Source organism: Paramisgurnus dabryanus, chromosome 4 (genome assembly GCF_030506205.2).
Source record: "Paramisgurnus dabryanus chromosome 4, PD_genome_1.1, whole genome shotgun sequence".
Taxonomy (NCBI): domain Eukaryota; kingdom Metazoa; phylum Chordata; class Actinopteri; order Cypriniformes; family Cobitidae; genus Paramisgurnus; species Paramisgurnus dabryanus.
The window spans coordinates 10,806,974-10,825,906 of NC_133340.1; positions in this window are offsets into that span (position 1 = coordinate 10,806,974).

The window sequence follows — 18,933 nt, forward strand, 5'->3', positions numbered from 1 at the left end:
TACGAATGAAGATCTGGTTACAGATTCCTCAAAGTAAAATAACAATACATGATGCTGTGCCAGGACAGCATCATGGGGGTGCATTTCTCGATATTGAAAGTCCCCCCTAAATCTTCTACACATCTCCTTAAATATCCAGAGAGACAAAGCATATAGGAGTTTGCTACTGATTGGTTGTTGTAAAACTAAGGGCTGTCCTTAATCTGTATACAGTGGGTGATTGGTTTATGCTTAGAAAGGGAGGTGTCTATCAACATTGAATGAAGTTTCACATAACATTGAATTCTGTTGTTATATGAGTGAGACCTGTAACCACTTGCAATGAGACATTCCAATAGAAAACAAATAAGATACAGATTTTAGATTCTTCGTGCATGTAGCATTTCATATACAGTTTGCTTTTAGAGAAAAGAATACAAATGTATGACACCCTAAAGGTGTGTCTTTGAAACCCAAATGTGTCTCAGTGGGAAATCCACTGTGAATCGTGGAGAGTGGCTTTTCCCGCGCACTCACTTTGCCCCCATGCAGTGTCCTTTGGGGAGGTGCTATCTTATTTAGGAAATTATCTTACAGTATGGAAAGTGTCATGTGTCTTATAATGTCCACATACTTGTACATGCAGCAGCATCTGTGAAAAATTGGGGTCCTTTATGGAGTCACAGTGCATTCTTATATGAGTCCCAGAATGGACACCTTCAGAAACTCTTTCATGGCACACAAGCTGTACCAGAACAAATTGTTAACATGTTTAACCTTTACCAACATGTTCCACGACTCATTGCTGCTGTATTCAATGATGAACAAACACAGCAAAGCAAAAGCTTTGTTGAAAAAATGTTGGGAGGCACCAATATTGTGAGAAAGTGTATTGGTAGTTCTAGTGTGATGTTTCTTGGATGCCCACATGTACGACAGCCAACCCCAAGAGAGTCTCATATCCTTCAAGAGTCAGGTTTTAGTGCAAATAAAGCGTTCAGTTTTTATTCTAGGGCTGTGGTTAATGGCAGGCGAATTCATTCAAAAGGAGCAAAATCTTTATCTAAAAGAATCAACCATGCAGTTCAAACCAAACATGGGTCTATAGCATTAGTACGATCATTTATAGACGTAGGCAATGCACAAGGAGAGGGTCATGCCTTCATTGATGTTATGAAAACAACAAGTAATGACATCAGCAAAGACAGAGAATCAGGGATAACAGCAACAAGCATTTTAAAAGAAAGAGGGATTGACTCAGTTGAACTTATCAAATGCACAGACATACATTCAACCTGTGTCTACCTCAAGGACCTACCAGGTCTTGCAAATAATTTTTTTTGCATCCAACCAAATAGATGGGAGTTGGATTAAAAACAAAATAGCTGCATCTTCATGTTATAAAAGGTAAAAATGTACAGTATACAGACTCATATCTCTTGAATGTTGACATGTCGTGGATGTTTGCATAAATGTATCATTTTGAAATGATTTAGAATTTTTTTTATAATTGCCTATTTATTCTTACTCTTAATTTTTTTAATTTACTTGTTAAGACTCATTGTTTTGTCCCATTGCTGCCAACAGCCAGAGCATAATAAATACATGAAATGTACTTGAATCTAATTAAATAAAAATTGTATTAAACTACAGTAACTATCGAGTTTTATTCTCTAGTCTAAACAAAACCTGTAGGTTTTTTATATTTATTTTTTGACTTATTTATTTTTCATTTACAGGGAAAACTCCTGTAAGCAAACATTTTGTTTCTGGGTGAGGTGCACGGCAGTCCTGCAGGATTTTATAATTCCTGCAGGACAGCTGTGCAGTACAAGTGAAAAATCCTGCAGGACTTTATAATTCCTACAGAACTGCTGTGCAGTACAAGTGAAAAATCCTGCAGGACTTTATAATTCCTGCAGATTTAAAAAAAAAATCCAGCAGGATTTTATAATTCCTGCAGGATGCCTGCAGAAAAAATGAAAATCCTGCAGGATTCCTGTAGGTTATTTTTGTAAGGGAATAGTTAAATCAGATAACGGATAACCCAGAGTGATTTATAAATGAAATAAAATATAGAAATTATTAAAAGAACGAAAGGCATAATATAATTTGCCAGCTTTGTCTTTTAAATGTAGAAACAAAGAGGCAATGGTTTATTAACATAGAAACCTCTTATGGACGTGTAGCCCGGTCACAGGGGTTGTTGGATTTATTAACGCATTTTAAAAATATTTATTGAAAGCTGCTACTTCACATATTATTTGCAGCATTATCATAATATGCAGTATATTAATATATTGTGAGAAAGCTGTTATATGTGAAATCAGATAATGTGTGCACCCATATACGGCCAAAATTGCACCCCTACCTTATTCAAAAAAAAAAAGGTTAGATTTGTGCTCTTTTGTTAGAATTCATATATTTTGCTTAAGACTTTGTTTGGAAAATATTTAATTAGTTTTTTTTCTCTTATGATATCTTATTACATAAGAAATATTATTTGATTAATGTGTTACTTTTGTTTGCAACTTTTATTATAAATAAATGTAAATATGGTGATTATAAATCATTATTCCGTATTTTTTTATTAGAAGTTAAGCAATAGGCTACCTAAAATCTATTAATAATCTGATAAACTAGAAAGCAGCTAAATGTATGTATGTCAGCATTTCCATGTTTTTATTTAATTCTTTTTCTCTTTCATCCCCTGGCTAATGTAAAAAAATTGTTGAATATGTTTGATAAAAAATAAATAAATATTCGAAACTTTTACAGCGTCAACATCATCTGTATTAGAGCCAGGGCCGGCGCTAGCTATAGGCAGAGTAGGCAAATGCCTAGGGCCTCAAGCTTGGAGGGGGGCCTCCATACTGCTAAATCCATGTGCGCTAGTCCGACAATCATTACTGACAGTATTAAGTAAAGTTTTAAGGTGAGTTCGACTTTATGCGGAGCCGCCACTCCAAGCACCGCAGGCTGATGACATCAAAGTAACGCAAGAACGATTGATAAGCAGACCCCTCTATATGATTTCTCGATTTGCTCTCGCAGCGCTTTGATATCATTCACATGTTGGTTCTTGCAGTGCCTCATGAAGTTAAAGAAGCCTAGATGAACAGCATTCAAATCTCTGCAGCTGACCGATTTTGAGTGACGCTGAAAGCAACTATCACATCCTTTGATTCCTGCTTAGCAAAAGCGGCATGCAAAGAACGTTCAGTGTATGATGCAGGTATTTTGAAATAAAAATGAACTTAGGTTTGTTCTGTGTGTCAACGTCATTTCAGGACAGATCAAACTTGAGAGCTGTTGACTCTGTTTAGACACTTTGAATGCATGTGCACAATAGCATCTCTTGGGGAGCTGAATATCAAAATAGTCAAGTTAAAAAAGTTTGTATTTAAGTCAAACAGCAAACAAAACTGGCGTTACCTAAAATAAACTGTCTGTATTTCTTGGAAGTCCTCTACACTTTATTTTAGTTTTCAAATCATGTACAAAGAACAATTCCCGCACACTATCTGCTTGCTGAAAAAATGTATTTAATGAAAGTTGCGTTGCAATGTTTCGATCAACTGATCTTCATCAGGGCTGCGTTCAGCCCCGACAGAACGTTGCACAACGTTTATTAAACTGAAACGGTGATGCATTGAACACCCTGTTGTGATGACGCAAGAGTTGCAACTACGGTAGCTGAGAGGCCATGCTTTGTGTTCTTTTTTAAATGTTTCTGAAGCCTGATGAAATCGTTATAAATGTGTGTTTAATACTGTAAAATACCCTCGATGTTACAGTCACTGACCTTGCCGTCCAGAATGAAAGACAACATTCCAACTTGAACCCATTGAGAGAGCTGTCTCTTTACTATCGCGTGGTTTTATACATCTTGCCGCTGATTGGGCTGACATTTCTGACACACCCACCAAACAAGAGAAAACGCTTCTAAAACCTGTTGCATTCCGTTGCACACCGTTTCAAGGAAACATGTCGTTCAACCCGGAAACCGTAGCAAAACGTTGCGCACCGGTGTGAGATTGAACGTGCCCCAGGCAACTGCAATTGTTACAAACATCATCAAATATAAATGGACAAATGTCCAATCACAATGTAGAAAAACAAATCACATGATAGGTGCATCATTCAAAATAGTCACATGATTACATCTCAATTCAATAAACTCATGATATCATTAATATATGTAACCCGATACACAACTCATATGTAAGTCTAATACACAATTCAAAGCATCACATTAAAAAGTGCTTCATCATTTAACCCTAAAGGTGATAAAGTTTGAAGAGTATCGATCAAATAGAGTTCACTTCTCAGTAATAGTAAATCAATATCACCACCTCTAGGTGGCATATTCACCTTTTCAATTCCACAAAAGCGTAGTGAGGAAACATCATGATTAAGTGCATTAAAATGGGTCGCTACCGGGTAATTCATATCCTTTCTTCTGATTGAACTTTTGTGTTCACTAATTCTTAGCTTAAGTTGACGTGTTGTTTTTCCCACATATCCCAAACCACAAGGACAGCGTATCAAATAAATCACGTGTGTAAAGACACAAGTGATTACTGACTTGTCAAACTTTTTTCCGGTTCTAGGATGACAAAAAAAAGAAGTTTTGAAGGTGTTGTTACATTGTGCACAATTTCCACAGCGATAATTTCCATTAGGTAAAGGGCTGATTAATCTCTGTGAAGGACTCGGAGTATTCTTCTGAAATTGAGCATGTACAAGACAATCTTTTAAGTTCCTAGCCCTTCTAAATACAATCAATGGGGGATCTTGAAAAATGGCACTTAATTCTGAATCGGAAGACAAAAGGTGCCAATGTTTTTTGAGGATCGATCTAATAAGATGAGATTGAGAAGAATGGGTAGTAATGAAAGTGAAAGAATGTTTTTTAGATAATTTGGTCTTCTTTTTTAACAACTCAGAGCGTGTCTTATGGAGAGTTACATTAAAAGCTTCGTCAATCCATTTAGAGGGATATCCCCAATCTAAGAATTTATTTTTCATAATTAAAGCCTTCTCGATGAAATCAGTGTCAGAATGGCAAATTCTTCTTAGTCTGAAGAATTGACTTTTTGGAAGGCCCTTTTTCAAAGCGATAGGGTGAAAGCTGTTGGCTAAAAGTAATGTGTTGCGATCAGTGTCTTTTGTGTATAGAGTCGTAATCAATTTCCCATCATTTTTCAAGACCCACATATCAAGAAAATGTACTTTTGTGTCATTGATCTCACAAGTGAATTCCAAATCCTCGATAAAGCTGTTCAAGATAGACACAAATTTACTAACATCATTTTGATTGCCCAAAAAAATACAAAACACATCATCAATATATCTGTACCATTTCAAGATCTGGGAAAATTATGGATTTTTTTTCAGGATTACACACAAAACAATGTTCAAAATGACCCACAAACAAATTAGCGTAATTGGGGGCAAAAATCGAACCCATAGCTGTACCACTTATCTGAAGATAATAGTCTTTATCAAAGCTGAAATAGTTATATTTCAGAACATATTTAGCCATATCGATCAAAAAATCAGTCGGAGGTGTAACATCACTCCGTGTAGAAAGATAATACTTCAGGGCATCTAGTCCCTTCACATGTGAGATGTTGGTATATAGACTAGTAATGTCCAAAGTCAGTAACAGAGCATTCTCAGGTAAATCATGTAATTCAGAAATCTTGTTAATAAAATCAGTTGAGTCCCTAATGTAGGCAGGTAAGGCCTGTACATAAGGTTTGATGAAATAGTCCACATACTGAGATAAAAATCATGAAAACATTATGCATTTTAACATAAATTTAATCAATTTGTTAACTCAATAAAACAGAAAAGGGGAAAACATGTTTAATAACTGTAGTGGTCAAATTAATTGTTACAGGGTAGAAAAAAAAATTAAATGGGTGTGAGGGGCCTCCAAACATCTAGAACCGGCCCTGATTAGAGCTTAGATCGGGCACAAAAAACCATAACCGATGCTCCTGCACGTTGTGTCCGAGCCCGGCCCGACCGACACATTACCGACAATGTTTTAATAGTGCGCCGTGACGTTCTCAACTACAATTCAGAGTTGTTTGAATTACAGAAATCTGTTTAGAATGATCTTAATGAACTAATGCAACAAGGACGAAGCATGTAAACTGCGCTGTTTGTTTATTCAGAATAGAAACCTAAAAACATGCAACAATGCACACAGAAAATGCGGAAAGGCATACTACTCCAAAATAATTTAACCAGGTTTTAGAATATATTTTAAAACAAAATATGTTGGCCTATTTTGATATTTTAAAATGTAGGCCTATTCTGATGCAAAAAGATGGCGCCAAGGCTATGTTCATGAAACGATTTTCTAGTTCGTCATCTTTTCAAAAAATATTTAAGAATATAGCAAAATTGTTTCGCGGTGTTTAACGTACATGTAAATGTTACAGAACATGTGCTTTATTGAATGAAAGTAAAACGGATCGAATTTAATGATTAAAACGACGTGAAAGGAACCCAGACAGCACACGTACGTCTGCCCGACGTCGGCTCAAGAGCGTACGTCGGCCTCCTTATCTGAAACATCTAATAAGTATCGGCCAGGCATCGGCCAAATCTTCAGTCAAGTCAACGGTATTTCCCGCTCATCAAGCTTGTCTGTTACGTCGGCTTTGGGTCGGATAACTATACCGGAGGCCGATGCCGCGCTTCTCTCTGTTGGTGCGTGTCCAGTTACTCCTCCCTTTGCAATACAACCCACCAGAGCAAAGGCGACATCATGGGTGTATCAACTTAGTATGTACAAGAACTAAGTAAATGATAATAAGTGAAGAAAAATGGAATCCGTTAAGTAAATGTAAATGTTTTAATATAATATACATGTTGCGAATTCTTTATGGTTTATCTATTATTGTACGTAACTTATCTCGTTAATGTGTTGGGTTACGTGAAATGCGCAGTGCATAGTTTAAAGCATATACGTTTCTAGCGTAAGTGTGGTATTCTCTGTTACGAAAGTATACTAGCTGGAGTTTTCGTAGAGTTCGCAAGCTTTTCACTCGTGTGCCCTTCAGTGCAAGTTAAAGTTTATGACACAGTAAGTTCATATCATTATACTATGTTTAATGATTAATGTTTGTGTGCACCGTAACTATTTCTGGCATTACGCCAGTTTTGCCGCTGTTTCGTGATCTGTATAATTATCAGTGTAATCGCGCTAACACTTGCGTTAGCACGGGTGCTTATAACACTAATACCTGCAATATATGTTTAGTTCTTCTTATTATGGGCATAATCCTGTATTCTACAGTTTGTTATCTGTTGCTATAATAATGCTGCATAACGTGATTTATGCTATTATATTTCTTTCCATAGTTTATATCCTTGCTTAGTGTATATATGAGAGTTCATGATGTTTCATTTGTAATACGGTTGAATCCGTATGTAGACAGGTTATTTTTTATGTCTTATTTGTTTATTACAGAAACTACCTCAGTTGAATACTGGCATGTGTACAAGGTTGAAACTTGCATAAATAAAAGCGAAATCTGATGACTCCTCCCTAATCAGAGTACTGAAGTGGTTAACAGCCTTTAAAACTAGCAATCAGTGGGGTAATTCTCAACAATAAAAGTAAAAATAAATAAAATAGCAGCGCTTTCTTTGCTTTTAATGACATACAGCTGCTAAATTCCATTAATCCGAAGCAGGAGGGGGTAGTAATGTACATACGCTGGTTGCCAGCCGCCGTTAATACTCAAGTAAGTTAGAGAAAAGGCAACTCGGGAAAGTGAGTACAAATAAGGGATTATTGGCTTGTTTTACACGTATCATTGTTTTGTGTTCCCCTCCTTCGTAAAAAAACAGACAATTCCACGTCAACTGGAACACGCAAAACCCCGGTATGAAGCATTGTCATGAGCATGCCAAACCAACAGATGGCGATATATTCCTTAACCCAGAGAAGCCACTCCAGTCTCGTTTTGCCATGAACAAGGAAAAAATGCGGGAGCTGACTTCGCAGACGTACGTGGTTCAGGTAAGTTTTCGACAAAAATCTTATATTTAAAGTCTTAAAAGTTAGTATAAGGCACTCCGTCTACTACAGCACAGCAAATAAAGTCATAACGTTTGTAGTACTAGCAGCGCTATTCAGATTTGATGCATTTTTGCTAAAATGTTTTATTTAATAGAGATTATAATTTCCATTATTTTTATCAATCTAAATACCTTTCACTTGTTCAGTATTGTGTTTTTGTTGCTATGTAAACGATGAACTTAATATAGGCAGATGGCCATTGCTTTTCTGAACAGCAGTTGGAAGTATTCTGAGGTAATTTAAATTTTAGGAAAAATATGAGGATGATTATCGATGATTATATAATTGAGTTCAATAACATAGTAATTTTGGTTGTTTCATCTTATTATGAGTGTTTGTTTGATGTTTAAATGATCAACATAATATGGTTAATTGTTCTGTCCCGTTTGTTAGAAAAGCTTTTGCAAATATCTTGTCTGAGGTAAATTGTCATTTTAAACACATTTAGTGAGTGTGAATAATATGATTTTTGTCTCTATATATATTTATGATGCTCTGGCAGTTTTAGTTACTGTATAAAGTGTATTATTATGATCTGTATGATAGTTTGAGTGCTTACAATGGCAGCAAATTTAAAAACAAAACAAACAAAAGATGTTTACGTTGACATTATTTAAGTTAGTTCAGATTTTTTGACAACCATTTTGTTATGATCAGTGCAATCTGATTTACGTTATTGTATATCAGATGTATGAAATGTACAGTGATTTAATGAACAGGTGTTTCATATCATAGTCATTTGCCATACTGTGGATTTTAAACACATCAAGGGCTGGAAATGACTGAATAAATTTCTTGCCTTTTTCCTTAGCTAATATTTCCCTCATATATGTTTCCTCTCTTCTTGTGTGTTAACAGGTCATTGGCACTGTTGTGTAAGTATTTCACTGACAGACACCTCAAGACATTTTAGTGGGTGTAACTGGACATCATTTATGTTAATCTGTAATATTCAATTATTATGTTTTATGTCTTTGCAAAACAGATCACAACATCATTTGCTGTAAGTTGTTTTTAACCAGCTGTTACAAACATTTTTATTATTTGACTTTAACCCTAAGTGTTTTTGATCTTAACCATACTGTCATATTAGTTTTATCGGAGATAGGACATAGAGGTACTAAGCCATCTGTTTCATTTTGTGCAGGGCATGTACATCTAGGATGCGATCAATCCAGATGAGATTCTCTCCAATGCCAGCAAACCGACAGTGGAAGACACGAGCCAGCACTTCTCCCACCACATTGCCTCAGGCTTTTGAGATACCGACTTATAACTGCTTCTCCCCCCTATGTTGGGATCACCGGGGCCTCCATCGCGCGGCATGTACACGCTACATTAGGTGTAGGTAAGACGCACACTCACTGCTTCCCTGGTGCTTGTGTTCTCAATGTTTCTGTGCAGGTGCCTGGGATAATGAAGACAATTTGGGTTGTCGTGTTACACGCCAGGTGAACAACATCAGAGTGCGGCAGTCAGAGATCCTAAAGAAGAACTCCATATGTTTAGTCGAGACAGTACGCCGTACATCTCTTACGACGAGGATATTTGTTTCAGGACCGCTTTCCCGATACTGACAAGGACATTTAAGGTTCAATGGACAACTTGCTTTCAATGAATGGTTAATGTCTGTAGCCCTTTTCACACACATATTATGGAAAAAATTCAGAGTACACATCCGGGAGTTGTTCGGGATTATTTGATTTTGGTTAATTCACGCTGCCAATAGTTATCTAGATTTGTTTGTGCTTTCACACACATGCACTTGGTAGGTTTTTCGTAGTATCTGTAGTTTGCTTATCCGTGATTTCTCTCTCGAGAAACCACACGTGTATTTTTTTGTTTATGATAAGATCATAAAGGAGTGCGTTACACCAGTGCTTCCCAATCCTGGTCCTCGAGCACGCCCTCTCAAAAAGTTTTAGATGTCTCCTTATTTAACTCATCAGCTTGTTAGGGAGACATGTTTACCATTTTGGAAGGAGGCTGATAAGTTGAATCAGGTGTTTTAAATAAGTTTTTGGGAGGGGGTGCTAGAGGACCAGGATTGGGAAGCACTGTGTTACACGCTGTTTTGTTATGCTGGTGAATGTTCATAGCTGATAGTGACGAGCCCCCTGATTTCTTCTTCAGTCCAGTTTGCAGATTTTTCTCATTGTGAATGTTATTCTGCATTTAAATCTGCCATGTCAAAGGGGAAAAGGCTATATTTTTGTCGTGATGACACAATATTTATGTTGACTAATTATCGACGTTGAAATTGACACCACCGATTCTATCCACCAAAAGCAACAGCTCTAAGTCTAGCATACACATAATTGCATTCAATAACCTTTGCCTCAGGTTATAAATAACTTAATAATCACAACCATCCACTACCTAAAAAGCTATGAACAGCAGTCATGCAAATTTTCTCAATTTGCTTTTCTATTTCTACTAGCAATTATGTGAGCTGCAGTCTGGATCCTGCCTCTGTCAGATGACCTAACACAAATGGAAAGATAACATCGACCCTTGCAAGGACTTCAGACGATCCCAGCACTGGACTACATACAGTGGTAATCATGTGCGTTTCATGTTTAACTTTGGATACTTTTGGAGATCATTTCATCTTCCCCTCGCTTAAATGTTTACATTAACAGAATTTTTTTACCAGGGGTGCCCAAACTTGTGCATGTCCCTGTACTGATATATACTATACAAATAATGTAAGTTGAATTTACTTATTTGAAACGCATTATACTAAACACTACACTGCAATGTTGTTTTTAACGTTTGTGCATAATATATGATTTTTTGTCTTTTTCCTTCATTAGATTTTCAGTAGTCCGTGTCAAATTTTCTTTCAAGGTAAGATAGCTTTACATGTTTTTTATTGTGCTTTAGTGGTCACACAGGCCCGGTTTATGTTCTTAACCAGCATGAGTTTATTTATTGTGATATACACAAAACAAGATATTTTGATAAATGATGTTAAGTACACAGCTGCTCATTTACTTCAATAAAATGTCTTTTTCCTATTATGGAAGTCAATGGGTACCATCAACTGTATGATTGACATCATTTATCAGATTAAAGAATTTTTGGCAAGTTTATAACAACATGAAGGTGAGTAAATGATACAATTATAATTTTTACGTAAACTTTTAGCTTTGAAGGATTATTTACTCAACCCCATGTTATCCAAGATGTTTGTCTTTCTTTCTTTAGCCAAACACAATCAGAGTTATATTAAATACTGTCCTGGCCAGTGGCGGCTCATGACTGGTCTTCTGAGGGGTGCGAATTCAAAATAAGTGTTCAGAGTGTCATGTGTGTTGCTCGTGTCTTCAAAAATATGTGTTTGTTACATCATGTAAACCATGTGCATGTCTTGTCAAAAGAAGTGCCTGCTGCACACGCGTCAAAACCTTTTATGATAAAAGAGATGCTCACGTTCACAAAATACACGCAACACATTCACTTAACATTAAACTCTGATTACGCATGAGATAATGCAGGTATCTTTTATCATAAACCATTATGACGTGTGTGCAGCAGGCACTTATTTTGAAATGACATGTGATTCACATGCGATACGCCTAACACATATTTTAAAATGACGAACCACACACATGACGGGCTACATACATGTTGGGATGAGCTTCGCATTGCATTGTGCGCCCTCAGAAAATAAGTCATTGTCCGCCACTGGTCCTGGTTCTTCAATGCTTAAAGGAATAGTCTACTCATTTTCAATATTAAAATATGTTATTACCTTAACTAAGAACTGTTGAATCATCCCTCTATCATCTGTGTGTGTGCACGTAAGCGCTGGAGCGCGCTGCGACGCTACGATAGCATTTAGCTTAGCCCCATTCATTCAATGCTGCCATTTATAGAGATAAAGTTAGAAGTGACCAAACACATCAACGTTTTTCCTATTTAAGACGAGTAGTTATACGAGCAAGTTTGGTGGTACAAAATAAAACGTAGCGCTTTTCTAAGCGGATTTAAAAGAGGAACTATATTTTATGGCGTAATAGCACTTTTGGGAGTACTTCGATTGCCTGAAAAGTCCGCTCCCCTTCTCACCCTCATAATGGGAGAGGGATGGTGTTACTGCGCCAAGTCGAAGTACTCCCAAAAGTGCTATTACGCCATAAAATATAGTTACTCTTTTAAATCCGCTTAGAAAAGCGCTATGTTTTATTTTGTACCACCAAACTTGCTCGTATAACTACTCGTCTTGAATAGGAAAAATGTTGATGTGTTTGGTCACTTCTAACTTTATCTCTAAATGGTACCATTGAATGAATGGGGCTAAGCTAAATGCTATCGTAGCGTCGCAGCGCGCTTCAGCGCTTACGTGCACACACACAGATGATAGAGGGATGATTCAACAGTTCTTAGTTAAGGTAATAACATATTTTAATATTGAAAATGAGTAGACTATTCCTTTAATAATGGCATTGACTGGGCATCAATGTTTTGAAGTTCCAAAAGTGCATCCATCCATCATTAAAGTGATCCATATATAACCCAGTGGGTCTTCTGATGCAAAATGATAGGCTTGTGAGAAAAACTTTATATTTTAAGCTTTAAGAGAGTTACGATGTATATGTAATGTAAACAGACTACAACAACTCAATCGCATTGTTTCTCATGTGTCTCTACTGTGTTTCATCACAATTCATTTTACGACTAGTCATGAGCTGCATAACATCCAATGCGATAACACGTGCCGCCATATTTAAATTGTCTTTTTAACTTTGTAAATGTCTTGTCTCTATCATAAAAAGCTATAAATATGAATAGATTTTCTCACAAACGTATTGTTTCGCTTCGGAAGACATTTATTAATCCACTGGGTTACATATGGATTACTTTAATGATGGATGGATATACTTTTGAGCTTTGAAAAACATTGATCCCAGTCAATGACATTATAAAGCAAAAATATAAATACAATATATAAATGTAAAGAACCAGGAAATGATTTAATATAACTCTGATTGTGTTCTGTTAAAAAAGTAATAATCAGTCAATTTTCATTTTGGTGGGAGGAGTAATCCTTTAACTCATTTGAGTCATCAGACAGTCATCTTGTTGCTTTGACTGAATTCAGTTACAGATCAAAATCCCTGGTGGTAAATCAACACTGCTCAGTCTTATCTATTTAGGTACACTGACGATCCTGAAGGTGTGTTAACATTAATAAAATAATAAAGTAATGCATAAAGTGATAATTGAACATTACTGATGATGTGTGCTGTTAACAAGCAAAAGGGTAAAGATAAACTAAAACAAAGACGTCAAAGCAACAAGATGACTTGGTTCAGACAACTCAACCCTTTTAAAAGGTCTTTTATTTAACAGTGCATTTTATCCTTTATCTTAGACAAAGCAGACCATGTTATTTTCATTTAATACATTCTGGAACAAATCTGGGTCCACTTATCAATTCTACTTACAAATGAACATTTCTGTTCTGCTCCGTTTACAGTGTTTGGGTGAGATCTAGACCGAGGACTAAGGCGTATACTAGGACAGAACTAAGTGTTGTGGCCCACAGGTGAGACAAACTTTGCTACTTGGTATCTGTTAGACACGATACATTGAAGAAGGGCCCATTCATATTATACTTAAACTTGGTCCAGGACCATTTGATTTTTGGTTCATTCGCACTGCCAATGATTTTCCGGAATCTGTGTTTATGCCGTAAAGACACATGATGCGTTTAAAGTCCTGCACTTGATAGGTTTTATCCACAGTGTCTGAAGGTTTGTTATTATTGGTTATTTCTCTCTGCAGAAGACTGCATTTTTGTTTATGATAAGACTATAATGGAGTGCGTGATGCGCTGTTCTAGTATGCACATGAGTTAACCCAATTTCAAAGTGGATTTTTGAAACTCCCTGAACTCTGTTCTAGTCCAGTTTGCAGACATTTCTCATTGTGAATGTAAATGTTCATTTAAACCCCCGTTTTAAAGAGCTGAATGGTATATCTTGTTGCTATGACGCACATGTATTTTGTTTAATATAAGCTCATGTGAGCACCTGATGCGCTAGAACTGTTATGCTGCTAAATGATCTCTGCTTCAGCGTGGATAGTGACAAGCTCCCTGATCTCTGCTTCAGTCCAGTTTGCCGACCTTTGTAAAACCCTTGTTTTAAAGAGCTGAACCATAACTTCAAAACTACGCCATTGTTTTTGCGTCTCATTCACAAAGAGGGCTTTCCAGGTATCTTACGGTAATGTTACTAGGTCCTCTTTCCTGGAACAATCCCAGAACATCTTTGCGTTCACACAAATGCCTGTCTGCCAATTTTACGGATATTTTCTGGGACCAAAGTGCTGTGTGAATAAGGTTATACTTTACTCGATTACATGAACACTGATGCAAGCACTTGTTCAACACAGTTTGGTGGTAAGCAAGTGGGTGACTGTTATCTTTAGATATCTCTAACAATAAAATGTATAATTTTCAAGACATTTGCATTAATTCCTCCTATAGCACTCATTTTAAGTATAGCTGAGGATGCAAAGAAGAATTAACATTGTTTATAATGCACAGCCAGACATTCAGGAATACAACAACACAGTAGACCAGATGTTTTATAAGCTTACATAAAGTACTGTATGCTTTGTGGGTCCACTTTTTGATTATCTATCCAATATACACGATTGTTCATGTTTGCCATAGGCACCTAAATTTAAATATAAAAATGTGATCGTATGATTAATACTTTTTTGTTGGATGTTTCCATTTAGGTGATCCTAAAGCAACAAAGAGGAACCATGGAGAGGAAGAAGTGGTATCCTGATGTTTAAAAGGCGGTGTTCGGGACAGGAAACAAAGGCAACAAAGAGGAACCTCTAAGGTTTAAAGGCACTGCTTGCAGAGACGAGTGCAGAAAACAAGACAGAAGACCTGTCGAGAATGTTTTATGATTAAATGTTTTTGTTATGTACATGCACATTATTATTTACAATATATTTCTAAGATACATAAATATGTGACCTTGTATATGAAATCCAGGCTACTGTCTTAAAATCTAATGACATCTAAAGTTTGAATTTACTGATTTAACATTGAGTTCAGTCTTTGGCATGACCTTACTCAGTCAGTATTGAATATGTCAAGATTATATTTTCAGAGAATGTTTTCTGAATTGTGTAGGATGATTTTATGTAGAAAACAGTAAGTCACAAAGAAATACTTTGCTGGGTTTTCACAGGCCGTGTTTTTCCCATTTGTACAACATATGTGAATTATCTTGAGACTAAAACTTCTGAAATCCAAACTGTTATATTTTAGCATTTCAAATGCAGCCACCCTTTGCCTAGAATGTGAAATATATACCCTTGGGTTTTTCAGTAATTTTTTGACATCTCACCCTGAGATATTTTTAAAGAAATTTCTATGTATTATGGGCTTGAATTGCTTGTTTATTTTATCATTTTGTCCAATTAATTTGAAAAAAGTTTTAAATTAAATTTTAGTTCTCAATTGAAATAAATGTATATGTTGAGACTATATTTTGTCCACAAACGTAATTGAATCATATACTTTAAGAGTATATTATTTTGAAGGGTATACGAAATATTTTAGTTAAGTGTAAGTTAAACGTTTACACAGTAGTATAGCAGTGTATAATAGTTACAGAATATGTAATTTATGTGTGACACATGTAAATATTCTGTTACTGATTTATCCAAGTTGTTTATGTGTTATATTTGTCAAATGAATAAATTTGCAACGGTTATTGACAGTGGTGTACTTGTTTTTAGTTATTATTGCAAAGAAGCACATTATTCTGCATAAGTGTGAATGAATAAAGGTTTAATTTAATAAATAAATGCACGGTAAAGCCCGTGCAGAGCGGCTGTAATTACATCGTTTAAACATCGGCCCGAGGGCATTTGCGACGAGATGCCGACATCTAGACGACATCTTCCCAATGAGCAAACGCTCCCTGAGCGACATCTTGCCGATGGAACTTTGAAAGTCGGCACAACGTCGGCCAGATGTATGTGTGCTGTCTGGGAACTAAATTGTGAAGCCTCAATGTATCCTACAATAAGGGACATGCGACATTTAAGAGTGATGGGTATTTCAAAAATTAATATAAATTATTCCCATGCATCGATTTTAATGTTAAACATCTGTAAATCCAAATGAATCCATATGGAATATATTCCGACAGTTTAAGATACGATCTTTGAATTTTAAAGCCGAAAATATCTTATTTTAACACCGCCGCGCAGGAGGCATGGCAAACTGAAACAAAACTTTAAAGACACAAATATTACGTTTAGCCTACGTGTAAAACTATATTTAAATGAAACTCGTGAACGGAAAGATCCACTAATAATCGCCTTATCTTGAATGATGTCAATAAAGTTTCCATGTTAGAATTTAGAAATATTAAAAACTTAAGCAAACGACAACAAATATGTTTTCTTACCACTCGCCATTGTAACAGTCAGAGAATTTGGCCTTTGAAAATGTAATATTTATATGCCAATGAATTAAAATAGGGGCGTTTAGAAGGCGGAGTTCTAAGAGCATTCAGCTGCGCACATATTTAAGATCATTTGCGATTTATAAACCGCACATCTGGAAAAGAGGCGTACGCACGTTTTTTGTGCGTAAGCTCCTTTTCTCTGAATCACACTTACGATCATTTCAGAAATGGTCTTAGATGAAATGTAGGATAGTTCCTACGTCGCACTTTTATAAATGAGGCCCCTGTAAGCAGACTCTGACCCATGCGTACGCACATTCTGGAGACAATTAATGTGAATTGGAGACACAGATGGCGAGAAAGTGAACTGAAATCAGATAGAAGAAAGTAAATACGACAAGAAGGATTATAAATAACACAAACACGTTTAGTTTCACTATCATACGTTAGATCCACGTTATCATGACAATGAAATCCAGCAGTGTTATTTGCACTTTCACTGAGTGATAATTGTTTCATATACATCTTATAAAATTCAATCTTAAATCAAAAATAATTTTAAATATTTAATCAGCGCGGTCTCAAGGTCACGTTGTCAACTACGGGTAAATTATCCTTAATTAATGTGCATTTTTATCATCAAGTGTCAAAGTGTGGAAATACAGCCATCACGCTTCCGGACAACCGTTTCTCTCTATATTATCATTATAATAGTTCTAAATATGATGTGAAAACCTGCATGAAGAAACATGCGTTCGCCTATTACATTAAAATAAATATTTACTCTCATGTGTACAAGTTATTGCAAGTCTGTTAGGTAAAAGAAAATTACTATTTATGTTTTTAAATTTAAATGATTCATTTTTATATGTCTGCTTTTTGTATAGCAGAGGAGAATGCTCGTGCTGCTGGAGAACAGTCTGCATATATCAGACGCGTGCACAAAAGGAGCAGAAAACACATATTTATTTTATTTTAGTAATACCTCTCATTTATGCTGTGATTTTGGCAAGGTGTTACAGCATATAATTGCTGTAAAAATATATAAATGCTGCGGTGATCCCTGTAATTCTGCGTGACTGCATGCTGGAGGATAAAGAAATGGCCTGTGTTTATTGGCTGGGCGCATTTAGCTTACGAACTAACAATTGGATGCCAGTCTCATCAGGGGCGGATCTAGAAAATTATTTATGGGGTGGCAAGGGGGTGGCATGAGAACTACAAGGGGTGGCAATGAAGTAAGCGTCCTTGCATGGTTGTCGTGGATTCAAGAAATTATATACTGTATATACTATTTTCGGTGAACACTGGACCTCAAATTTTTATAACATTAATAAAGGCAACAACAAATGTTCCTATAAGTAAGTACCCAAGCAGCTACCTTTAGCATCTCTGTAGCACCCTTTGTCTTAATACTAAGTTAATACATACAGCTTATCGATATCTAAAAACACTGACTGGTTGAACATAATGGTATAAAGACAGTTATATAAATAAAATAGGATTGCCTAGTTTATATTAATGTAAAACATATTTGAAAGGCAAACATCTCTTTCTCTCATAACCCTCATCTTTAATCCTTTCACTCACTTCATGATGGATTTCTGTCTTTTCACTTCTTTTTAGCTCTTTGCCATCCGTATGTTTCTTTCCTTCATGACTTCATCTACTCCTCTTCCTTCCACAACATATTTTTCTGTTTTATTTGTACCTTCCACTCCCATAGTATTTGATTTTTCTAATATTTTTGGTAAAAAGAATGGATATCAGCCTTTCTTTTCATAATATCCTGGAAAATGCGGCATTAAGTTGTCTTTCAAGCTTTCTAAACATACACAACACTGAATAGTTTTGTCTCCTTAACGAAGACAAATAAAAACATCAGACTATATCATAACGAGCGATTTCATATGCACGTATGGAATATTTTGATTGCTGCAGTAGCTAAGACATGACGGGCTAACTCTAGAAAGAACTGCTTAAAATATATTTACTCCTTACACAAACCTGCAGTTCAGTTGTTTTAACTACCAAGCAACTACCTCGTGCAATATTTAACATCAGTTTAATTTTTGTATTTTTATCCTGATGCAACATTTATCTATAAATATGACCGTATTTAGTACTCTGATTTGCTGATGTGATGCTCAACTTAATCACTTTAAGACACTAAAGAGAATTTGTTTTGGCAGCATGTGATGATGTGAGGCGCTTTATTAGATCAGAATTACTCGCTACAGACGTGAAGAGACTCTTTCTTCATGGGCATAAGTTGCACGTTCATAAACATTTTTGCCTTTAACCTCAACGATGGAAAAGTAACGTTTGTGCTTTTTATAGGCTACTTTGTGCTTGCGTCCGCTACCTTTGTTTTGAGATCGTTGTACTTATCAT